A 27,636-nucleotide genomic window follows, 5' to 3' on the forward strand; every position below is an offset into this window, starting at 1 on the left:
TAGAAATCAACAGTTTTTATTTTTGTTTTCTTCTAAGAAGAGGTATAGGTCATATTGTGCCCCCCTTCTTTCATAGTTATTGCCTCTAATGGTTCAGGATGATAGCCGACTGTCTTCCCCACAAGAAAGTGCCTCACAACACTGTTGGATCACATAGAACGTCTTCAGCAATGGCATATTTCTCCAGTACACTCCCTTCCTTATAGATTTCAATTTTGTTACAGATTTATAGATTAAAATCTCAAATTGATTTAGGAAAAGTTGTTAGGATACTTGATATTTTTTAAAGGAATGCATCTGAAAGGCCTCTTCTCTCTTCCATTTATTGGGCAATGTGATCTCACTTTTGGTATCTGGTGCAGTTTTCTGAGTGCAGCCATCTTTGCTTCTCTTGTGCACAAGCTCCTTTATCCTGCTTTTTCCCTGTCACTAGAGCTACTTCTACTGACCACTGACCCCTCCGCCTCAGGCTTGCCTTTAAGCGCTCCTCAAAAACTATTATGGTTTAATTTTTGGCTATTGTAAGTTTGAGAAATAAGACCTATACGTATTTTAATTCTAATTTTTAAATTAACAGATAGGTTAAACATTTTTATTCTATGAGTTTGGCCCATATATTTTGGAATGATTAACATTTGTGTACTTCACATGTGTCTCTCTCTCCATGATGCATATTTCATAGATTAACTTGTTTAATCCTTTGAACTTTTGTTGTAGGCTCACAAGAAATGGTAAATTTTGAATAATATACATTTTGATGTTTATGTTCATGTGAGTATTATTTGTATTTGTTTTGTTCGCTGCATTATAAATTCACTGAGAACTTTATGGTAACACTTGAGTTGGAAATAGGGCAACAATTAGATCTAATTTGCCTAAAGTTAACTTTGAACTACAAACTGCCGCCCATTTTTCGTCTTGAGTCCAAGGTCCAAAAAGGAAACACCATGCCGTGTTTTCACTGTATTCTAGCATTTTGTATAACCAGAGCCTTTGGGAATCTTGCTGCCTTTATTCACTTTTGCAGATGGAGACATTAATCTCGTCTGAGCACATGACCAGCTCACTTTCCACATTCTGAATATTTTACAATTTGTGACACAGTTGATGAGGGAGCAGGGAATGGGCATGAGATAGAAGGGAAGCGTTCAGGGTGCTACTCATCATAGTCCTTATATTTCCTAACTATTAAACATGATGAAACCATTTAAACCCCAGTTTCAAAGATAGTACTAAGGAGAACTAACATGAATCAAAAGAGTCCATTTTCCTTAGAAAGAGTTGTGCTTTCACATAAATTGTTAATGTCCTGTGATGTTTTCATGTATAATTTCGACCTTTCCATTTCACCTCCCTGGTTTGGCTGTCACTCACTGCCAAGAAGAATCGTTAGTTTAAAGTTTGCTTGTTCAGTGTTTGTTCCTTCCTGCTGTTTGGTTTTTATGAACTGAAAAGTTTTAAAATAAAATTCATATTTGATTTTATTAAGCCCTCATTTCTCGTAAAACCTGTTTTGCCTCTTTCATATTTTCACAGATTAGAGTATTAATGGATAAGCATAAAACTTCAGAGTGTAACTTCTCATTGTATTTTTAAAGGTGACTTTTTTTCAGGTAATGAATTATTTCAAATGACTAGACAGTCTTTGTTCCTCTTATTTTAGGAGATCCATTTATAATGCCTATTCTTAAATGTTTATTGGATCTGACCTAATCAATCCATTAAGATAGGAGGATATTCACTATTTTTCTTATTATTACCTTTTGATATTAATTTCACTTAGGACTGGTATCTAATTCTGCCACCTCATCTTCGAGTAGTCATTCTTCAAATCCAGAGGTTATCAAAGTGATAACTATCTAATGAGAGATATAACATCAGTTTTTTTCAGCTGTTCATTCCCAAGCAATGAAATATGAAGGCACTTCAAAGAAATCATGTTGGTTATTAATGAGGAATGAGAGAGAAAAAAAAAGGTAGGAAGGAAGGGAGGGAGGGGGGAAGGAATAACAGTGGAAGATGAAACATTCTAAGGATAGAGTCTCTGGCTCATGGAATAGTGAACGTTTTTTCTTCTTGTCCAGTCTGGTAGCAATATGAACATTGGCTGTGTAGAACTCCATGGCATGCTAGAGCAGAACACTTATAGTGTGATGATTTGGAGTTTTCATCTCGAACAGATAAGTTCAAAGGGAAATGGATAAGTTGCTGACATTATTATGGTTATTTGCTCATTTCTGGCCTAGAGATACTCTATTTTAGCTGATAACATGATGTTTTTTCTTTTTGCATTTCTGTGTATTTCTACTCATCTTTTTTTTTTGCGGTACGCGGGCCTCTCACTGTTGTGGCCTCTCCCGTTGCGGAGCACAGGCTCCGGATGCACAGGCTCAGCGGCCACGGCTCACGGGCCAAGCCGCTCCACAGCACGTGGGACCCTCCAGGACTGGGGCACAAACCCGCGTCCCCCGCATCGGCAGGCGAACTCTCAACCACTGCGCCACCAGGGAAGCCCTCTACTCATATCTTTGATATGACTCTTCATGAATCAATATGAAAATGTTAATACCAGAAATATAGGTGATGATCTGCAATCCCACCTATAACCAAACACACACACACATACATATCCCACCCACCTTGGCTTTGTGATTGAAATATAGAATTTATTAAGGAAGCTTAGATATTATCTAGTGTAGACTGTTCACCACACAAACTTAAAAAAAAGATGTTAAAGAAATTAGATGATTTGAGCAGTTATGGATAAATCATGATCATTTGTGTATTTAAATGTATACCAGTCAGTATACCAGATTGTGATGTATGAGTTTTCTTTTTTATTAATAAAAAATCATCAAATATTTCCAATTATAATGGTTCTTATGGGGAAAAAGAAGTTAAAGGATTAAAATAGAGGAAGAGGGCTTCCCTGGTGGCGCAGAGGTTGAGAGTCCGCCTGCCGATGCAGGGGACACGGCTTCGTGCCCCGGTCCGGGAGGATCCCACGTGCCGCGGAGCGGCTGGTGCCGTGAGCCATGGCCGCTGAGGCTGCGCGTCCGGAGCCTGTGCTCCGCAATGGGAGAGGCCCCAACAGTGAGAGGCCCGCATACCGCAAAAAAAAAAAAAAAAAAAAAAAAAAAAATAGAGGAAGAATACAAGAAGGCAGTTAGCATTTATTTCAGCAACTTCTGGACCAATAATTTTATATGTGCATTTTATTCAGGACTCATGATAATTCTATAGGGTAGATATTTTTCTCAATTAATAAATGATAGAATTATTGTTCTGAGGGATTAAAAATCTTACCAAACTGATAAAACATTGTTTAAATTCAAGTCTGTCTCAGTTGAGAGTTCATTTTATTTATTTAATAGAATCTTTAGAATTTAAAACATAGGAAATAATAATTACATTGGTATATACTTTTTATATTTTCCCACAGTTCTGTATTACCCACCAGTCATTTATTTAAAACATATTTTTTTTGGAATTTACTACTGGTAGCCTCTATACTAGGTGCAGAGGATAGAAAACGACCTTCTGCTCCTTGGAGCTTACCATATGGTATTGATACTCATGGAAGTATGGCAATATGTCATAGGAGAGGTATAAATGATACAATAATTCAAAGGTGATTCAAATAATCGCTCTATGTTCTGAAATCATCAGTGGTTTTCATGGAAGAGATGACTTTTTTTTTCTGACTGCAAGCTAGTGGGCAAATGACACTCCATGAGAGGGGATGGCATGAGTCAATTATCAGGGGTTTGAAAGCAGAGAACATATTTAAGAAGCTCTGAGTACAATCTGACAAAAGTGTTCCTACTGTGAAAAAGTATATTACAAAACTATTCTGGATAGATAAGTTGAGATCATATTCCAGGGGTCTTTGATGCCATGGTAAGAGTTTTAAGCCTTTTTCAGTAAGCAATGCAAAGCCACAGAAAGTTGATGAGAAGTTGTAGTTTAACCTGATCAGAATTGGTTTGAAGCCTTTCTCTAACACTTCACAGTTGTACAATACTCATCCAATTGCTCAATGTTTTTGGGTCAGTCTTGGTTTCCTTATCTGTAAAATATAGAATAAAATGCCTTGTATTAGTCACCCCTTGCCACGATAATGCTAAGTAACAAACCACCCCAAACCTGGTAGCTTACAATCATAAGTATTTGTTCTCATGCTCACAATATGTAAATGGACTGTATATCATCTGATCCAGCGTGGGCTTCATGAAGTAACTCTACTCTGGTTGCTGGCTGGATTCAGCTCCACTCCATTTGTGTTTGTTCTGGAGCCCAAACTGAAGGGCGACAGTCATCAGCCATGAGTAAGGATCTCTCGGAAAAAGATTCGAGATAGATATATGCAGGCAGGAAGTATCTTGGGGAGGCTCTTGGGACCAAAATCTGTGTGATCAGTGGGAAATAAAATTGGGCAGGAGAAAGAGAAGAACTCAATGATATCACAACCAAGGTCTCAGCTAATTTCACTGGATGTCTGGAGCTAAGATCATGCATCAGAGTAGTACAACTTGAATGGATATCGATGTCAATTCAGAGCCCATGTCCAATAAGTCCTTGAGTTATCTGGGTATTATTCTGCATTTCCAAATGTGTAATTACCATTACAAATCTTTTAAGTAAAGACTGAGGAAATTATTACAAATTATTACAATATTCTTTTGCTGTATGGTTGCAGTGTCCTTCCTCCCTGGGGCTTGGTGAGTTCAGTATTTGTGTATTAGGACCAAAATCTGGCTCAGGTCTGGAACCAGAGAAAATATTATGACATTCTTTGGGGGCAACTTCTCCCTGACTCCTGATATTTCCTCCTTGATTGCTTATAATTTGCATAGATTCAGCAGTTCCAACAATGGCTCCCTGTTTATTTCACTCTGATGAAAATTTTGCTCTATGAACTATTTCCATAATTCTCAGTGGGTCAAGCCCCCTTGATGATTTTTACCATCTTGTTACTCATTTTGATAATTGAGCTCATCTTACTTCTGACAAGTAAGCACTGCTACCTGCCCTGTACTGTTTGGGGGTCCTTTTATATCCATTGTTCCTAGTAGTCTGGTTAAGTAATGGCATCGTTTACCATGAGACCTGGCCTACAGGGGTGATATCACTGAACTTAGAGACAGTGACCCTCTCACCAGCACATCCCTTACTGCTTTTGCAAATTATATATCCTCTGGGCCCTACCATTAAATATTGTCCTCTGGTCTTAGATGCTTACCCACTTTAACATCCCACATTTCTGAGCCTTTTATTTCCTTATTCCACTATTAGCCATGACAATTTAGATTACTACTTCACTTAGTGTGGCCCAGGGCTTTTTCCACACTTCCAAGAGCCATCTTTCAGCATGCCTATACCATCTCCAAAAGACTTTACAGGGTTTTTAACTTATATCATGAGACAGTGCTCCCGAATCAGTGTACTTTTATTCCCAATATTCCTTGGTCCAGCACCCTGAGAATCCAGTCCATGTGTATTTTTGTATCTTTTATGAAACATGTTGGATAAATCTATATTCCCTCTGGATGTAGTCTCTTTCCTTTATTTGCAGGCTCAGTTTCTCCAGCTGGGTTATCTTTTGACTTAACATAAATGACTGGCTTAGTGGCCAAGAGCAGAGGTGGAGGGGAGCAGATCCTGAGTAGGGGGTGATACATTTTGTCTTGTAGGGAAGAGGTCCCTGAATTGTCTTCAGTCAATGGAGGGAGAGAGAGAGGAAAGGAATGTGGTAGCCCTTGATAAGGAGGAGGGGGCTGCTTTTGCAAGCTCATGTGGGGTTCATAGGAATCTAAAGTTTCAACATTTTTAGCTGAAAAAACCCAGATGTCCCTATCCCATGTGTCAGGGTTCCATTCTTTCCCAGTTATCACCTTGACTTTGATATAACAGACCTGCCTTGGTTGGAATTTCAGTTTTCCCTACTGCATGCCTACTCTCACCATTAATTTCTGCATTTCATCAACATTCTCTGACAACCCTCTGCAGCAGATAAGAATCTTGTTGACTTTCACACTTTAGGTTAATAGCCCAGTAATAACTATCAGCTTTTTAATTATCTTCTTTCCAGAGCATGAATCTAGCTTAGTGATAGCCCCGGGATTCCATTTTCTTTAGAGTTACTATTTCCCCCAATAGTCCTCAAATGCCTACCTAATACACTCTATCAGTTAACGTATTATCTTCCACTGTTGTATCATCTCGGTTCATCACCAAAGAAGGTTTTAACAATTGTCCTGCTACCATGCTCCAAGGGCATTTTATGCTCTACCTACCACCATTTATAAGGTACTCAGCTCCAAAAATCCCATTTTATTTCTTGGACCACCCCTGCTTCCAGCTGTCACAGGTTAGGTTCTTGGGGGCACTCTCTGAGTTGGGGGATAAAAGGTGGGAAGCAAGACTAGACAGAAAGAGAAGTTGAGTTGTGATGTATCCCCAACAGAGGCTTCCGGTGATCTTCTGGGAAACTCCCGAGCTCTCAAGCTGGGAAGGCCCATGTTGGGGTGATGGAACTAGGCCTTTTTACCCCTGCATTGATCAATCATTAAATAAGCACAGCCCCAGGAAGGAAACAAAACCTTGGGAAAAATAATTTTCTTCAGCTGAGGCAATTCTGAAAGAGGGCTGACAGCTAAGACACATCTCCTGGCAGGAATCCTAGCACCTGCGGGGAACAATACCTCTGATGGGATTCGTATCATGGCATGCACCACCATCACTGTCTCCACTACTTTCATTCTAGCTCAGAAATCACCCCACGGCTCTCGGACTTTCCTAATCCTCACTCCACCAAACAGCTCTAGCAAAGGTCACCAATGCCCTCCTTATGACTGTTCTGGCCCAAAACACTGTGGCTGAATTATTTCCTTGGTCTGACCCATCCCAGTGCTATTCTGTCTACTTGGTAGCAGAAAATATGAGTTGGGGAGAAAACAGCCTGGCTCCACGTAGAGAAAGGAGTCTGTCTTTATTGTATGTGATTCCCTCATAGCACATTATGCACATTTGGTCTTAGACTCACCACATTTTATTGCATTCTTTTGCTTATGTGTGTTTCCTACTAAAGACTAAAATTCTTAAAGACAGACATTCATATTTCTATTCTCATCAACTATTACAATTGCTAATACACATTATGCTAGCTTCCTTTTCCCTTGCCTCCATGGTAATAGTACCCAGAATGAGAACCTCCAGATGAACACCAATGAAGATGCTACCACAGTAGATCAAGTGACAAAAATTAAGGCTGAACTAGGATGTGACAATGGAGACAGGAAAAACAATAGGTAAGAAAGATAAAACAGAATTGATTTAACAGGATTTTTTATTTTATTTTTGGCTGTGCCTTGCGGTATGTGGGATCTTAGTTCCCTGACCAGGGATCGAACTCATCCCTCCTGCATTGGGAGCAGGAAGTCTTAACCACTGGACCGCTAGGGAAGTCCCCTTGACGGGATTTTATAGTGGATTCTCTATGATGGTTTAGGGAAAAGGTAGTGGGAACAATAACGATGTTAAGGATGCAGAGAATGCAGGAAGACTGGTTTGGTAGTGAAGGAAAATGATGAGCTCACTTTTGGCCATTTGACTTGAAGGAAATTGAAGGCCTCAATTTGAAAATATCTAGAAATCTATTGGAAATGTGAGACTGGGCATTGGCAGGTAGAGAAATCAGCACCAGAAACATGCATCCAGAAATTATATGAAAAATGCATATAATGGAAACCATTGGTGTCAGTTGCCTAAAAGAGCCTTTGGAGAATACAGAGGAGAAAATCATGAGCTGAACTTGGGTAACACCTATATGTGAGGACATAGAAAAAAGAGGACACCAAGAAGGAAAGGATGAAGAGCTGAGAATAAAACAAATGTGGTGTAGTATCACAGGTGCTATTAACGAGGAGCACTTCAAGCAGGATGAATCAGCAGAAGCAGCAAGGTTACAAGGACATCAAAGAGAATGAGGAAGATGAATAAGGGCACACTGAACTCAGCAATTATCTATCCTAATTCCATTAACAAATATTTTTGAGCATCTGTTTTGTTTCAGACCTTGTGACAGACATCCGTAGATACAGCAAAAAACAAGGTTGATACAGTTTTAGTTCCTCTGGACATACTATACAAGCATCCTTGAGAAAGCAGTTTCATTAAAGGGCTGAGAGCTAAAAGGACATAATTAGTCTCACAGACAAAGCTTTAAACTAGAGAGGTTGGATGTCTTTCCCAGATTCTGTCATCTGAGTTCTGCTACTTCTTTCCCCATTATGGATGATGTCAGGCAGTGTTTACTTATTTAAGGAATGAAGAAATCAGCACTGAGAAATTGACCATCTTGCCAAAATTGTAAAGCTAGGTAGTGACAAAGCTAGGAAAAGAATTCTCATTCTGTCTTTTCTTTTATGTTGTGTTTTCACTGTGCAAGTCTGAATATTATTGGAATTCGAAACAATTGCTTAGAACTTAGAGGTTTAGTATTTCTTATCAGGATATCATTTAAGTTATTTCCTTATTTTGGTTACAAATGAAACATAAGAAAATAACATCCACTTACCCTGCTAGGCACTGAGATTTATTGGTGAGGAAAGAAAAACAGTCCCTGAATTCACAGATAATAGTGAAATGGGGGAGAAAAGAAAAAAATAATTTCACAAGAAAAGAAGAAAGGCTGTTGAGATCTTTGAAGAAAGAATACAGATTAATATTTGTACTTTATTATTATTATTATTTAATCATTTTATACAAATGTCTGCTAATCCATGCTTACCTCTATTCAGGCAAGCAATTTATAGAAAAGTTTACTTTTTGGACCCGTTAGCACATTAATTTTAAAGCAGCAGATTCACTTAATGACCATTTACCCTGATGGTAGTATAGAATTCTTTGTCCTTATACAGACTATATATCATGTGAGTTCAAACTAAAAACAGAACTCATTTCCCACACCCCTCCATTGGTCCAGAATAACATAACTTTGCATTCCAAGAATTAATAATATAATATAATTGTAATAATGTATTTATATATTATGGATGATATAAATTTGTATACAATGTGTTTACTTTTATATAATATATACTTATATATAATTTATATAAAGTTATATAATAATAGTTGATTAATTATAACAATTAATTATAAGCCCAGGGTTTTCATCCATGCATGCAAACACTACCTATCTTCTGCTTACCAGTAACTTGCTGGGTGCTATGAGATACAAAGAAGCCTAAGTCCCAGGCTCTACTCTGGAAGAACGCTCAGCTTCAAGAATATCAGGATATGAGGAATTCCATACCAGGGCATTTTGCAGAGAAGTGAAATCTACTCTACAGGGGATCAAATTAACACAAACAAAAGAAAATCATTTTAAGGAGATCTGTTTCTTAAAGGCATTACTTCTCACTGAGTACATCCTGAATATAACTTAGTCATATCTGACCTATTCAGGGTCATCTTTACCCACACCGCCCAGTGCACATGGTGTTACGCACTGTCTGAGTGCTTAAGAGGCAAAGTATAGAAGTTGCTTATACCTTCCACAAATAACTCCAGTCTGTTGGATCTTTAGTTTGTTTTTTTTAAAACTGTCTATTTATCCAGTCTTCTTTTATTCCCTAAAGTGGGAAATAAACACAAAGAAGTGACGTTACCCAAAATCAAGTACCTTAGTGACTATATCAGAATTAAATTCCAGTTCTATTTTTTTCTGTCCAGTTTTCATTATATAAGTCTAGTTATTTATTTCATGAACTACTATTGGACTGCTATAGTAGGGAATCTCTTCACTTAGGTAAGTATGCTTATCTATACACCAAGTCAGTGAATGTTTGAAGGTTTTATTGGCAAGGGTCACAAAGAGTTAACAAGATTTTTTGATGATGGCAGACGTAGAGAATGGACTTGAGGACACGGGGAGGGGGAAGGGTAAGGTGGGACGAAGTGAGAGAGTAGCATGGACATATATACACTACCAAATGTAAAATAGTTAGCTAGTGGGAAGCAACTGCATAGCACAGGGAGATCAGCTCGGTGCTTTGTGACCACCTAGAGGGGTGGGATAGGGAGGGTTGAGAGGGAGATGCAAGAGGGCGGGGATATGGGGATACATGTATACATACAGCTGATTCACTTTGTTATATGGCAGAAACTAACACACCATTGTAAAGCAATTGTATTCCAATAAAAGATGTTAACGAAGAAAAAAGAGTTAATAAGTATTTAAAGGCAGTCTAGTAGAGGGTCTCCCAGCATACCATAACTAACAAGTTAGTTTCAGTAAAGGCAAATCCCCAGGAAAGGTACTTCTTAGTTATTGGCTGAAGCTATTAGCAGCCAGAAGGTGGCAGTAGGGGCGATGAATGTTGTTATTTAAAGCAGTAAGACGGGCTGTTCCCTGAAATCCATTCTACGTGGTCAGATGCTTATAGAGTTCAGACCATGATCTGTTCCATTGGGAGCAGCAGTGCTTTCTCTGGACAGATGAAGAGAACAAATTAGAGTATAAAATACTCAACTTTTGGGACCCAAGCTTCCAGCCTCCCCCCTTGGTTCAATAGTTGACTTGTAATAAGGACACTTCCCGGGCTATGGTTGTTGAAGGAATAAATGTGCTGTTTCTAGAGTAACATTTTCTACCTGACCACTTATTCTTGGCAGTAGATGCTAACATATATTATCTTGTGAATGATAAATAATTCATATGATTCATATTATTCAGGGTTTTTCTATGAGACACTGACACTATTCCATTCACTGAAATCTTAATAATTGTTGCTCTTAATACACTTGGATCAACACAACCAGGCTGAATATTTCTGTAAAAATTATTTTTTCCCCCAATTTAGGTAGATAGCTCAGTTAAGTCATTTAAGAAGTATTCTATTATGAATTTCTTGCTTAAAACATTATACCATGAAAAACTTTTAATAGTGGTACAAATACCTGGAAACCCACAGTGAGAACTGACATGGTAGTTCAGGATTTTCTTATGATAACAGTCGTTTTAGGAAATCAGAGAGGGAGATGATTCTATCCCTAGAATGAGGGCATAGGCTTACAGGGTGACCCGACACATTTTGGAAGGAGTAGACTAAATGAGTATTTGTAGAAACAGAACAGAGGCCAAAGGAATTTAGTGACCTAGATTGCACTGCACTGTTTTGAATATCTGATAATTGTATTAGATATAATAGACTGCATTAAGATGATATTTAAGAGAACCTACTTTGAGCTACTAAATTAAACAGATACAGGGATGTTCTCCAAAGCTCCCCAACTCCCACACACAATGATTAGACACCATCAAAACACTGCCTTTTTTTTCTTAATTAATCTCTACTGCAACTCATTTTCAAAATTATAGAGGGAAACTTTCATTTTGACTTTATAGATGCAGTAGTACAATTACTCATTGATTATTCTGGCAAAATAAATCTCTTACAGATTTCAAATTAAGAAAGTCTTCAAACTTCACACATTTTAGGGTTAATTTAGTTTGGAGATCTGCAATTGGGAAGAAGAAATTATTGGGTTTTAATTTTTCTTTTAACTTTACCTCTGTCATAGGTATATTGACACCAGTAATATATGATTAAGATATTCCATAAATATTTATTCAGTGCCAAGTCTGGTCTGATACTGTAGATTTAGAAATGAGCAACACAGATAACAATCTTTGCCTTTTTGGAGCATACTTTTCAGTAGAATCTCTTGTTTGCCTTGTCCTTTTGAGATTTGAAAAGCTTTCCCACTGTTTCTTTCCATCTATTTAAATTTCCTTAAAGGATAATTGGGCAGGAATTATTGGTAACAGTTTTTACAAATTATGAGAACAAAGCCTAAGTGAATTCCCCCAAAGCACACACATGGCAGACAACACAGTATTTTTCCCTAACCTTAAATAATACTAAATAATAAACTAATTCTGAGCGATACAATCTTTTTCTTTTTGCCTTCAAGTCTTAGTATGCAGTGCTTTTATTTGCATGTTTAAAATAGAATGTGATACTTGGAAGCAAATATCTAGTGAATGATTCTTCTACTTATATAATGTTAAGTGTGGGCTGTAGCTCAGAAATGGCTATACCTCAAATAAATAAATGATGAGCTACTGCCCTTAGATATAAGATAGTGATTCTTGTCTAATAATGACCATGATTTATTCTACTAATAAACATAATTAAGTGGCTCTTCCTAGGCACTTCAGACTCCACATGTGTCCATCTGAATGTAGCAGATTGTGGTGGACTGAGTATCAATTGGAAAACATGATGGAACTGAGCAGAACCCTGCACCCCTCCCCCTCCCCCGTCTCAAGAACAAAGGCTCATCCATGTCTGCTGCCTCCTGTGTGTAGAAAAGCTGCAGTCTCCCAGGCCTCCCTGAGTCACAAAAGAGCAGGTTCAAGCAGCTAAAGATTAGGACAATAGAGTCACAGACTTAGTGTCTGATGCACATTCCTGAGTTGTGTTACAGATGCTGTAACTGCCACCAGAGGGAAAAGTCAGACTGCGTGAAGATCAGACCACAGCCATGACATAAACTGCTCTATCTTGAGCAGTACTGAATCTGTGGCTAGCACAATTCCAAGATCTGGCCTTAAGAGAATGGGATTAACACTATTGTCCATAATAATCTATATCTTTGTGGGCATCAAAATAATTGTAGCTTGCTCTGCTTGTATATGTAAATGGACAACTACAAGTGTCAGCAGAGATGCTACAGACCCGTGTCGACATCTTCCACTCTATGAACACAGTGCCCCATGTCAGCATGAAGAAGATGGACTTTTGCCCATGATCCCATAGAAATGAAATGATGTTCCGACAAGTGGGGATTTGTAAGCAGCTTTTGGCAGAAAAGAGCTCTCTGCAGGAGGCCCTTTGTCTTGTCACTAACCTCAAACCAGTCACCCCCATGCTCTACTCATCTTTGGCCCTAGCCCACCTTTCAAATCTTTTGATCACACAACTAATAGAAAAGATTCTGTAACTATTCATGGCAGCAACACAATTTGTGATTGTTTACTAACAAAAACTTAATGAGAGCAGAGACTCCATATGTTTGTGATTGTATTCTTAGTGCCTAAAAGAATGCCAGAAACAAAATAGTTGCTTAGTACTTATTTATTAAATAAACAATGGATGCAACACAGGCTGTAACAGAGGTACGCACAAGGTTTATTCTCAGGATTGTTTGGAAACTCAGCCAATAGGGGAAAAACTTTGACTGAGGCTGTAACATTTTTTAGGAGTGTACCAGGTATGTGATATATGAGAACAGGGGGAAAAGATGGAATTTGCAAAAACGGTACATATGAAATAGCATTTCGTAGTGTGTCAATATGGCAAGTGTAAAGTTCTTGGGAGGATCAATGGTTAGAAAAAGGTTTATAAATTTATTTTTATTTATTTATTTATTTTTCGGTACGCGGGCCTCTCACTGTTGTGGCCTCTTCCGTTGAGGAGCACAGGCTCCGGACGCGCAGGCTCAGTGGCCATGGCTCACGGGCCCAGCCGCTCCGCGGCATGTGGGATCTTCCTGGACTGGGGCACAAACCCGCGTCCCCTGCATCGGCAGGCAGACTCTCAACCACTGCGCCACCAGGGAAGACCTTAAATTTAAATTTTAAATTAAAAAAATTTTGAGGCATTAGAGCACCTGATCTCCTGCTTTCATTCTGAAGTTCATCCTTTAGAAATCTTACGGTGAGGTCTGTTGGTAGTAAATTCTCTTAGTTTTTATTGCTTTTGTTAGCAAACACAATTGCTTCAACCTAGTTTTTGAATGCTAATCCAGTCATATATAAAATTCCAAAATAGCAGTTGTTTTTGCTATTCAGATAATATGATTCTATTGAATTCTGGCTTTCATTATTATTATTGAGAAATCATTGTCAGGCTAAATTTTATTCCTTTTAAGGTCATATGTCTTTTCTCTCTGATAATTCCAAATATCTTTTCCAGCTTTGTAATATTCTCTTTAGCTGGATTTCAAATATATGGATGATGACATTTCTATTTCAGACCTTCACCTTCTTTTATCTTTATTCTGTGTTTTTCCTCTCTATATTCATTTCTGATTCTTTCTGGAGAGATCTTCAGCTCACTAATTTGTTCTCTGAATCTATTTGGTTGCTTATCACACACCCTGAATTCTTAATTCAACAACAATATTTTTTCACATTTAATATTTCTACCTAGTTCTTCTTTCAAACTGTATATTCTCTTATGGTTACCAAAGCGGAAAGGGCTGGGGGGAAGGAATAACTAGGAGCTTGGGATTAACATATACACACGACTATGTATAAAATAGTTAGCCAACAAGGACCTACTGTATAGCACAGGGAACGATATTCAATATTTTATAATAACTTATAAGGGAAAAGAATCTGAGAAAAGAGTATACACAAATCACTGTGCTATACACCTGAAATGAATACAACATTGTAAATAAACTATACTTCAATTAAAAAAGAGCATACTTGAAAGTTATTAAAAAAAAACCTGTTTATTTCTTTGTATCAAAAATAGTCTCTCTTACTCCTTTGAAGCTATTCATTATATTTGCTCTAAGTTCTTGATTTATCTGTTCACGTAATTTTGCTTCTTCTAGTATAGTTTATTCAATTCATTTTAGGAACTGAACTCCTCAGAGCACTTTTTGTTATTTTTGCTGCAGGGTCATTTTCCTATGAAGATATTAGCTAAATTTCAGTTTGCTCTTCCTTTGCATCTTCAAAATATTCTCTTTACTTTATTCTAGTCTTCAAATGAGGTACTCTAGGCTCGCTTGGATTCTGTCAGTAAATGATGTATGAGGATTGCCACTGATCCCACATTCTTCACTGGAAACTGGTTGACTCCCCTTCTCAGACAATAGATGATTACCAGAGAACAGTGGGAGTAGATATCCATAAAGAGATATAATCCATAAATAATACATACCAGTATATATTTCTTAGCTATACGCTTATGAAATAGAATTGAAATGTGCTCCGATGTAGGACACAAAATAAATTGTGGGCCTCAAGGCGACTACAGTTTGAATTACTATACTTGTGTTAACTGATCATGTGGATTATTTTCTAAGATGAAAAGCTACTCTCTGAAAATATCACATACTGTTGGACTCTAGGTTAGCTAGTATTTGAAATGTTCCTTTATAAACTAGCCTATTGGAGCAATCATATTTTTTTTTGTAGGCCCTTACATTGCTCTCTAGATTATACAATAAAAACGATGGAAATATACATCAAAAATATAACACAGACAAATATATGGAAGTAAAAAAACTTTTAGATGACATATTAATAACATAATAAAGTGTTAATAATAGTGCAAGCTCTATTGTATGGGTTCAAACCCGGCATCACCTTTCATCAACTGTGAGACAATAGACAAGTTAATTAACTTCTTTGAGCCTCAATTTTCCCATATGTAAAATAGAGGTAGAGTTTTATGATTATAAAGCAAAGTAAAACATAAAAAGTGCTCAGAACAGTGCCTGACTCCTAGTAAATTCTCAATTAATGTAAGTTGTTAGTAGTATAGCCACATATAAGGCTTTCAGCAGTATGTTTTTCTTCTCTTTCCTAGAGGTAATTTTAATTAATGAACATGCAAATGAACTTTTAGAAGATTTGGAAATTATATAATCATAGAGCTTTAGAGCTTGAAAAAGTTATATGTTTTATCAGATCTAATCAAATATTTTGTATATTTGGAAACTGAAACTTAGCAAAGTGACAAATTTTACCCAAGATTATGTAGTTAACACCAGATCTTGTACTAGAACCTCTGTCTTTAGACCAATTTTTCATTCAAAGAAACTCTGTTATCTAAGATGCTGGTAACCATAAGCATTGATAGAGGAATGTAAGAAAGATTTGGAAGAATTAAATGTGACACTTTCTAAATGTAAGTGTGGCAAGATATTAATGTGAATATGAACTAGTATATTCTTTTCTTCTCCATCTTGACTTCCATTTAGGCTTTGATCTAAAAATGACTTTGCTAAGTTTTTACCTCCATTAGAATGGAGCCTAAATGTACATAAAGTAGAACTACTTAAAAAATTAAATTGCAACTTTTTGCATACCTGATTCTGTATGCCTGTGAAAATACAAGGGACAACGCTTATAGAGAACAGAATCTGATGAAGGAGACGGATTTATCTGGCAAGGAAAAAAGTTATCATAAATAAGATGAGATTTCAAAATGCCTGAGGCTTAGAAGTGCTAAATTTAAATGTTTGGGGTGACTAGATTATGAAAGAAAAAAAGAGTGGATTAATGCTTAATATTTAGGACTTCATGTACGTTGTTTTAACTAATGTGGAGGGTAATGTAGTTTAAGCTTTGAGGTGTGACCTCTCTCCATCCTCTGAGAATTTGATGGCTCCTACTCATGCTTTACGCAGAAACTTTCTACCAGTTTTCCCTAGCTTTAGAGTTCTGCATTATTCATGATGGTGCTCTTTCTCTTATGCAGGAAAATAGGACATTTTAGGTGTCAGTTCTCACAGTCTAACACATCTCCCATCTGTAACATGATGGGACTCGCTAAAGCGGAAAAATATTAGAAAAGTATATCCTTTTATACTGTATGGTATTTAGGTAGTTGGCCCAGGAAAGAGGATGCATGTGTTTTCCAAATGCTACTGTTTTCTCAAGGATGGAAATGAAACGGATGTTTTCCCACCACCACCTACTGCTGCTTTGATAAGATTCCCTGATGCACCAGATGGTGGAAAACAAAGTTGCTCTTCCACAGCTCTTTTGGTGGAACGGTTATTTATGGGCCAGTGGGATCCATCTATCCACCTTTATTACAGTGTTTCATCCTTACAGACAATAAATCCAGGTAACATGATCCTGGTAAATCGATAAAATTTACACAAGTGATGAGCTGAAGTGTATGGGGGTATTTATTGGACTTGCTGTTCACCCAGCAGTTTATCACTTTCTCCAAAGAGCCGAGGAATATAGAAACTTTATTACAAGGAAGATCGTGTCTGATGTCTTAATAACTGTACTTGTATAAACAGCAAGGTGTACCTGCTGAATGAAATCAAATTCAATATGTTCAACCACCCTGTGAGGCACTGTTTTCTGGTACTTTCTCTTAACTTTTTTTGATATGTTATTATGACATTTACCTATAACATGTTGTTTAAACTTGTTTATTTATGACAGTCCATAGTAATAATAGTAATAATAATAATAATGTGTATTTATTGACAAGTATTTTCCTGCAGACTTTTGCTTTTCCCAGCTGCTCATCAGCTTACCCTTCCATTACACTGCTCTTTGCCAACCTTTGAACAACAGCCACAAAAGAGAATTATTGTTCAAACTTCAGTTGCTCCTAAGTTCTTAGTAACCCAGCAAGCCCTGAGGGGACCTGTATTCATTTATATCTTGCTGGACAAACAGACGCATAAAGTCTTCATTTTCAGTTTCAAAGTACAAGCTCACAGTGAAAATGTGAAGCTGAAATGCTTATTCTCAATTTCTCCCCCGCTTTTCACCCCACACTCATTTAAAGCTAAGCATAATTTGAGTTGTGGGAAATTCTACGTAAAAAAATGTACACAAATGTGTTTTCTTTTTCACATGTTATGAGGATGCTTGATGTTAGCCTCATGGTTTAGAACAGTGTTTCTCAAACATGAATGTGTATAAGAATGACAGATCACTTTATTAAAATGCAGATGCCTTTATAGTTCTAAACAAGACATGATGCTGCCTGTCTTGGACGACTCATGTGTGGCAAGACTTTAGAATTTACAGTCATTACCATAATAATTCAACTCATTGGATACTTGTAAACTTTTGTGGTAGAGTAATCTGCAACTTTTATGATTTGCCCTTACACTATGAATAAAAATTCAGATCAGGACTCTCATCCAGATTTGCCGACATTACACTCAAAATTCTTCCCACCACAAATTATGCTGCTGTTGATGAGTGGTTCTCAATTCTCTCTGGTTATCAGATCCACCTGGGAGATGTTGGCTCACTATGTCTGGCACTGGTCTGAGCGTCAGTATTGTTTAAAAGGACTGGCAAATTATTCTAATATTCAGCCAGATTAAGAGCCACTCTTAAAGATAAAGGCTGGGGATAAAATATATATTTATTTAACACTAACCATGGATTAGGCCATTGTTTGTCAAACTTGAGTAGTGTCAGCATTTGCTGGAGGTCGTGTTAAAACACAGATTGTAGGGCCCTGTTCCCAAGGGTTTCTGCTGGTGTGGATGGGTGCCCAAGATTTTTGCATTTCTAGCAGATTCCCAATTGCTGCTGATGTTAGCGCAGAACCAGTGAGTTCAGCTGAAGTTCAGATGATGACTTACACAGACTGAAACGTTAATAAATTTACCTCTATATTTTGATTATTATAGGTCCTTAATATCCAGCCAACATGATTTATCCAGGTTGGATATTAGGACCTATCATAATCAAATGTAGAGACTTTCTAATAAATCATTTTTCAACAAAAATAACATGACGAGAAGGATGCTATGTAAGGAAAATATTTGCTGCAGGCTAAATGTTTTTGTCATTGCAACGGCACTAGATTTCACATGGGATATTTCAAGGTACTACACTTTTTTCTCTCCATGTATTTAAAGAATTAAATCCATGCACCATAGGAGAGAAAAAGAAAATTGTATGCCTCACAATGACTTCCTCTTTCAAATACTTCATTCAATCATTTAAATGATTTCAACAGTGCCTTCATTATTATCTGCAAGTAGTTAATCTCATTCTAGAGACACTGGTGATGAAATTTCAAATCACTCAAATTCACAGGGAGCAGTAGAATTTTTGTTACCTGTTTTTTCATTCAGGTTATAAAAGAAAATTATTATTGTACCTTGTACAAATATAAAAAGTCTTGTTAATTTCCTTTTTTTTTTCCTAAGAAAAGTCTTTAAAATATAAACCACACAAAATAAATCTTATTTATGTAGGAAATTTTGGGTCTTGGTCTTTTGTTTTAGATGCAATATAGGATGCCTAACCATAAGAACAAAGAATGGTCTTGTACAGTAACATGAATGTGGTCAAAGAAACAGGGAGTCATATTGATGTTAATGACTAAAATAGACATTCAACCCAAACTTCCTCTTTCTGAAATGAGAGCACATGTTCTGGTGTCATCCATATTGGGGTTGAATCCAGGCTTAGCCCCTTACTAGTTATTTGAGATTGGACAATTTATATAACCTTTCATAGCAGTGGAATTAATTATATCTACTCATGAAAATTGCAGTGAACATCAATAAAATGGCACCAGTAAAACACCCAGTATATTACCTAGCACATAATTGGTGTTCAATCAATGATAGTATTTCTCCTCATAAAAGGCCATCAAACTTCAGCTTGAACAGATTTAGCACTACGCTACTCATTCTTTTGTAATATACTTCCATTTATAGGGCAGTTTACAAATTGAGAAAGTTCTTTCTTGTGTCTTCACATACTTCATTTTCATCCACGATAAACTGCAGCAACCACAATATGTTAAGGAGTTAAAAAGATGAAATCTTTCAGCAATAATTGAAAGTATTTTACAATCTAATCTGAGCCTACCCAACCTTAAAGAAGTAATATAATGCAATGAAGGTTATAAATCCCAAAGAAAGGTAAGAACCATATGGACCTTGATATAAACCTTTGTCCTAATTTTGATAACTAATGGGAAGCCATTAAAAAATGTTGGCATATGGGCTTCCCTGGTGGCGCAGTGGTTGAGAGTCCGCCTGCCGATGCAGGGGACGCGGGTTCATGCCCCCGTCCGGGAAGATCCCACATGCCGCGGAGCGGCTGGGCCCGTGAGCCATGGCCGCTGAGCCTGTGCGTCCGGAGCCTGTGCTCCGCAACGGGAGAGGCCACAGCAGTGAGAGGCCCGCGTACTGCAAAAAAAAAAAAAAAAAATGTTGGCATAGATTTCAAATTCTAGGGTTCTTTTTTTTTGCTCCTATCCTCCTTGATCCCTTGCTTGCATTTTTCATTTTTTTACAACTAGGATAGGTTAGCTTATGTTGCATAATAAACAACACAAATTCTCACTTGCTTACAAAAGCAAAGAGATGATTGTCACACTACATGTCTAGTGAGGTCAGCTGGAAGATCTGATCTGTGTTATCTTCACTCCTAGGGTCCTAAGTGGTAGGGCAGAACTTTCTGGAATGTTGCTGGTGACTATAGGTGCTCTGTCATTTAAAGGTTCCACCTGGAAGTGACACAGGTTACTTCTGTTCATATTTTATTGGCCAAGTAAGTGACTTGACCATCCCTGAATTAAGTGGGGAGGAGTGAGGCATGGGCAAGAAGAACAGTCTTATGTGACCAGGAGAGAACCAAACATTTGTGAAAAGCCCAAATAACTTCCACAGTTAACTCCACCCCTAAAAATACACCTTCTTGTGCTCTCCTTTTGTAATACTGAATTATGTTGGTTCCCTTCCCATCTCTATAAATTCTCCTCTGTGTGTTCCTTTTATTCTATTCCTTCTTCCCCTGTATGTGGTCATTACCTAAGAGTATGCCCTTGGCTGGATTTTGTGTGTGTGTGTGTGCGTGTGCATGAGTGTGTAGTTCTCTCCCTTAACTTTATCTACCAATATATTTTTCTTTTGGAAAATCTCCTTGGACCCTTCTGTTTTCCTAATATTCCAGGAGTCAAAATATTCAGTAATTTTATTCATTTTCTTCCAATCTATCCGTTCCCTTTTGTTTTCCTTTTTTTAATATTGTTTTGCTATCTAGCCTTCCTTCTGCTATCTATTCAAACAAGAAGTGAGTTCTAAGCAAAGTCTCTCTATGTATCATATTTCCTACATATAATTTGTTGATATATTTCAAGTTGGCTTGTCTACACATTCCTTTGAATGAATATGACATTTTGTTTTTTCTCACTTCTAAATCTACTTCATATTTTTACTATTAGTGTACTTGACACTTCACTCAACTTCCCTATACCCCACGACAATGATTATTATTTCTTCAAGGGAATATAAGTTTTTCCTTGCTTTGCATTCTCTGTAGTATGTAGCAAAGATTTTGCCATAGAGGTGATACTCATTTTTTAAATGTAATATGTAGATCTCAAAACTCAACTCCAGCATTAATACCCCAATGGTAATTAATTAGGTTAAATACATTATATTTAGCAGACCTTTTTGTCTTACCTTGAACTTATTGCTTAAATTCGTAGTTCTTTTCAAATGAACTACTACTGAGTGTGTGACTCAGCTCACACCTTTCTGTAGTTAATTTTTGCTTTATGCATGTGTAATTTTCACTTAATTCTGTTAAATTCGCTTTGTTGATTTTAACTCACTTTCCAAGATTTAAAGTGCTAATTTCGGAATAAGGCTCACAGAGGTGAGGTAAACACCCTATATACTAACACTGAAGACATACCTATTAATTCGCTAAAAGAATCAAGCATTTCCATTTGGCACATTCAAATGTATGGAGTATTTATCATTCTTTTATTATCTTTTGCTTTCAGTTAAAAATAAATATGCTCTTTGTAGGCAATTTGTGTTGTGTTGAATTTTGTCCCTCCAAAAATGATACATTGAAGTCCTAACTCCCAGTATCTCAGAATGCTATCTTGCTTGAAAATAGGGTCTTTACAGAGATAATTCAATTAAAATGAGGTCATTAGAGAAGACCGTCGTCCAAAATGACTGGTGTCTTTATAAAAAGGGAAAATTTGGACACAGAGACAGACATGCACAGGGGAAAATGAAGACACGGGGAGAAGATGTCCATGTGACTGGAGTGATGTACCTATAAGCCAAAAAATTCCAAAGATTGCCAGCAAACACCAGACCCTGCAAGAGTTAATGAGGGATTCTCCTCTAGAGCCATCAGATACCATGGCCCTGATGATAACCTGATTTCTCACTACTAGCTTCCAGACTGTGGGACAATAAATTTCTATTTTTTAAGCCACCCAGTTTTGGGTTTTTTATTATTTGGGTATTTATTATTATGGTACTTGATTATGGTACTAATAAACTAATACAATTTGTATGCAAGCATTTAAATGGTGTTCTTTTCCTTCCTCTGAATTTCATGCTAGTATAATTCATTTTCCTCAGTTTATAACCACAAAAATCTCAAGAGGAAAGTTTCCACAAATCAGCACCAAAATAGTAGAATAATGAGAGTTCTAGACCAATGGAGTTTTGTAAAGACATCCATTGCATCAACACTCAGGTATTTAGATACTCATCTGTGTGCCTGTAGCAGGAATTTTAGCTTGTAAAAATTGCTCTAGAGATAAAGGCAAGACTTTTCTTTTAAGGCAGTATAAATTCTAAATAAGTCACTTTTAAAGAGCAATACTAATTTCCGAAAATTAATTGTATAAAATAAATTACCTTTGCTTACATATACTTGTTTTGCAGAGGAGAAACAATTAGGAGGTCTTTTGTGTCCCTTTGTGAAGCATTTGAATCTGTACAAATAATATCATCAGTAATTGCCTCTGTTTAATTCTATTCACAGTCCTTGTTCTTTTTTTCACAGTGAGATTGCAGTTTTGAACATTTTCCCTGATATTTGGACTTTATAGTTTCTGCAAAAATAGTTTAACTGAAGTTTTTCATTCACAAAGTGTAGCACTCTGCTGTAAGTCAAGGCTGATATGTTCATTCTTGTTGATAATTGTGAGAATTTACTCAAGCAAGGGATGACCCTTAGCATTGAACTTTTCTGGGTGCATGCAGCGCATTCTTAACCCACAGCTGATGGATTGGCCTCAAAGTTGTAGATTTTGTAATGGATTTGTATCATGGCAGTTTATTACCTAACATGGTTGATGTTTCAAACTATGTCTCCTTGGGACTTCCCTGGTGGTCCAGGGGTTAAGACTCTGCACTTCCACTGCAGGGGGCTTGGGTTCGATCCCTGGTTGGGAAACTAAGATCCTGCATGCCATGTAGTATGGCCCAAAAAAAAAAAAACAACCAAATTATGTCTCCTTGGAGAGTTATATTCCAAACAACCTCTAATGAAAGCAGTTCTCCTTGACCCAGTTTTGAGTAAAGAGATTTCCTAGGAGTACTTGTTCAAAGAGATGTTCCATATCCATAGGAAGTCAGCAGGAACAGACTTTATTCTCTAGGACTGTGACTTGGTTTCAACATCTCTGTCAATGCTTTTAATTAAAAAATATGGAATCACCAAGGGTAGATTACTGGCATTTTGCTTGGAATGAGTAGAATGAGTGCTGGCAAGACCAACCAAGCTAAACCATCTCTATTTCCTTTTAAATGGTCTCTCTTGGGGAAACAAACTCAGGAAAATAGTTATGGAAAATTTTAAGGTCATAAGAAGAGATTAAAAATTTTTTATTTTTACTCTATTTCCATGGACAAGATGCTTTTGATCAATTAAAGTCAATATCCTTGAGTCTGTTTTAAGACTATCTTTTCCAATGATATGTCTATTTACCAGTATTACTCTGTTTGAATTATTATTATTTTGTATTACATGTCAGTTACTATATAATTTAAAATAGGATAAGAACCAAAACAGTATGAAGGTTCCTCAAAAAGCTAAAAATAGACTACCATATGATCCAGCACTTCCACTCCTGGGTATTTATCCAAAGAAAATGAAAACATTAATTGGAAAAGATATATGTACCCCTATGTTCATTGCAGCATTATTTACAATAGCCAAGATATGGAAGTAACTTAAGTGCCCATCAATAAATAAGATGCGGTACACACACACACACACACACACACACATACATATGCACACACACACACACACACAGGAATATTATTCAGCCATAAAAAGAATGAAATCTTGCCATTTGTGACAACATAGTTGGATCTACCAGATATGATGCTAAGTGAAATAAGTCAGACAAAGAAAGACAAATACTGTGAATTTGCTTATATGTGGAATCTAAAAAACAAAAACGAACAAACATAACAAAGCAGAAACAAAGTAATAGATACAGAGAACACATGGTTGCCATTGGGGAGGGGGTTAGGGAGATGAGAGAAATAGGTAAGGGAGATTAAGAGATAAAACCTTTCAGTTACAAAATAAATGAGTCAGGAGTGTGAAATATACAGTGTGGGGAATATAGCCAATAATAATGTCATATATTTACATGGTAACAAATGATAACTAGAATTATCATGGTGAGCATTTTGAAATGTATAGAAATAAAGAATCACTATGTTGTGTGCTAGGAATTAACACAGTGATGTAAGTCAATTATACTTCACAAACAAACAAACATGAACTTACTGAGATTTTATGACTTTAACCTAAATTCAACTCAAATTTTGAGCCTGTGTTGTACCCCTGAAGGCCGTGGGTCTGATGATAAAAGCAAGATACTGTTAAATAAAATGCTGTCTCTTACTGGCCAATATGTTTCTTTCCCAAGACCTGAGAAACAAGGCATGCTGAAGACAGTATCAATTTAGTATCCATTATGTCTTCTCCTAATGCAATACTCTTGACTCAACCCACTTGGGTGGGAGTTTTAGAACATTTTCTGATGAAGGCAATGAATTAGTGCTGATATAGTCTCACTTTCCTGTTATTATTATTTTTTCATATATTTTAATTTATTTATTATTAATTGATTTTGGTTGCTTTAAAATGTTGTATTAGTTTCTGCTGTATAGCAAAGTGAATCAGTTATACATGTACATATATCCACTCTTTTTTAGATTTCTGAGTTCTCAGTGTGGATACCAACAAGAGTTTGACTCTAGACTTTAACTTTTTTAACTTTAAAAAATAAAATGTTTGTGAAAACAAAAACAAACAAGCAAACTCATAGAAAAAGAGATCAGATTTGTCATTACCAGAGGCAGGGCGTGAGGGGGACAGGGAACTGGATGAAGGTAATTGAAATGTACAAACTTCCGGTTATAAGATAAATAAGTACTAGGGATGTAACGTACAACATGATAAAGATAATGAACACTGCTGTATGTCATATATGAAAGTTGGTAAGAGATGAAATCCTAAGAGTTCTCATAACAAAGAAAAAATATCTTTTTCTTTTATTTTGTATCCATATGAGATGATGGATGTTCACTAAACTTATTGTGGTAATTATTTCATGATAAATGAAAGTCAAATCATATGCTGTGCACCTTAAACTTACACAGTTCTGTATGTCAATCATATCTCAATAAAACTGGAAGGAAAATTTCCTTCTTAATTTTTTTAGCTATTTCATTTTACTAATGTTTTAGATTAAGTTTAGAAATAATTTCTCAGGTTAAAGATATTTTCTATTTTGACTGAGATTTTGCTTCATTTATAAACTATTTGGGGGAATAATGGAAAGTTTTACAGTCATCAGTTCACTTTCATTAAGAAAAATAGCATATTTTCTTATTTATTTAATTATTTTCTGCCTTTCTGAATAGTTTCAGACATAATTTTCACATCAAACATAATAGTTTCAAATCATATTTTTGTGATGAATATCTTCAGATAAAAGTGGCTATTATCAGTTAGTAATTGTATTTGTTTGACATGTAAAAAGAGCCTGAATATCATTAGTTTAAATAAGATAGAGGTTTGTTTTATTACTTGTAAATAAGTCTCGGTTTTGGTTGTCCAGCACTACCATTGGGCTTTATGGCATAATCAATGTTCCAGGCTTCTACTTTCCATTTGCATTGCTATTCTTAGGAAGCACCTTCCCTCTTAAAATTGCCTCATGCTTGAAAAATTGTGGCTGCAAAAGTAGCCATCGTTATCTACAAAACCAGCGTCACATCTACAATTCAGGAAGGAATGAGAAGGAGAGGGGAAAGCCTAGTGAGTAAGCCCCCATAAAAACTTTATTTGAAGTCCCATCCAATGATTTCTGTTTATATATCAGCAGGCACCCTTGTCTTCAAGTGTATTTGGGAATGTAGATTTATTTTTGATAGGCATAGTTGTACCCTAAAATATAGTGGATCTTTTCATGAATAGATATTGGATAGTATCAATCTGTCTATCTATCTATCCATTTATCTTTCTATCTAGATTTCTAACTCCCATTCTGGTTTCTCTGCATTTTAGAGATCAGTAAAATTCAATATTGGAATTTGTTTTTAAAAATACCAGTATGAGGGGCTTCCCTGGTGGCGCGGTGGTTGAGAGTCCGCCTGCCGATGCGGGGGACGCAGGTTCGTGACCCGGTCCAGGAGGATCCCACGTGCCACGGAGCGACTGGGCCCGTGGGCCATGGCCGCTGGGCCTGCGCGTCCGGGGCCTGTGCTCAGCAGCGGGGGAGGCCACGACAGTGAGAGGCCCCCGTACCGCAAAAAAAAAAAATTCCAGTATGAGAAACTGAAGGACAATAAAACTGCATTATTAACCTAGTAATGTGTCATCAGTTCTCTTTGCTGCCCAGAGTTTTCCATCACTGATCTTTTATCACTATCCTTACTTTTAATAAACAATGGACATCTTGCATGACAAAAGTGAGCTCTAAATAATATATCTGTTCAAATATGAATATGGAACTGACTGCTAAATCACAGATTCTTTCACTGTACTTTATGCCTCGACTATCATTCATGCCAAGGAATGACTCAATTTCCCCACCATTTTATCTATACAAGCCTGTTAAAGTTTTCTTCATATAATATGCTATGACTTCATTTGTATGTGACATAAATGTTTGACTCATTTATTAAATTCTGTTTCTATTCTTTTCTCATTAGCTTGAGATAAAGTAATACAATACTGTTATTTGCCATATTCTTTTTTGTGATGTCAAATCACACTTTCAATTTATTAAATAACTTTGGAAGTAAAAGTCTAAGTCTGTGAAAATGTCTTTCAATTACAAATTAACCCAGGATTTTATCTGAGTTCTGTCAGAAACAGAAATGACTCTTCGTATTGAACATAGAGGAAATTTAAAACTGGTAATTGGATATATGGGTGATGGAAGACCTGAGAATTTATACAGAGAAACATGAAACAGTATAAGCAGCATAAAGAGGCAACCATCCCCTGGCTGAAAGGACATAGGAGGTAGTATTACCTCAGTCCAAAAGCCTTGACTTGTCTTACCCTATAAGAGTTGGGACCATGGTGACAATGGCTCTCCAATGGTAGCTGGATCATAAAGGATACACAAACACTTTGGAGATAATGTCTAAGGTAGAGAGAGATGGGGAAAGATAGTGTGACTTTTGATTTCTTTCATTCCTCCAATCTCTTCCCACCACCTTCCAATGACCAGATATGGTTAGAAACGAGACAGTCTGGGAAATGCAGTTCCCTGTGCCAATGTCAGGTCAAGGAAAGGACAAGTAATGGGTCCGAGGGCAAACAGACAAATAAATAATAAGCACACCACTCTGTTTTCCCCTACAAATTCATTCTCTGCTCTTTTCTGCCCAAATCTGGGGCCCTGAAAAATGACCCCCATGGACTATATCACTTGTTTTTTTGCCTTTTGGCTTCCATTTGTGTTTAGAACTGGTTGAAGATTAAGGAGCTGGGAAAATTCAGTTGTAGGTATTTATTCTCCTGATTCCTCTGTGCCAGCCACAGTCTGAGTTTGATGGTTGGCTCTGGATTTTCCTTGC

The sequence above is a fragment of the Phocoena sinus genome, chromosome 5 (genome assembly GCF_008692025.1).
Source record: "Phocoena sinus isolate mPhoSin1 chromosome 5, mPhoSin1.pri, whole genome shotgun sequence".
NCBI classification, from domain to species: Eukaryota; Metazoa; Chordata; class Mammalia; order Artiodactyla; family Phocoenidae; genus Phocoena; species Phocoena sinus.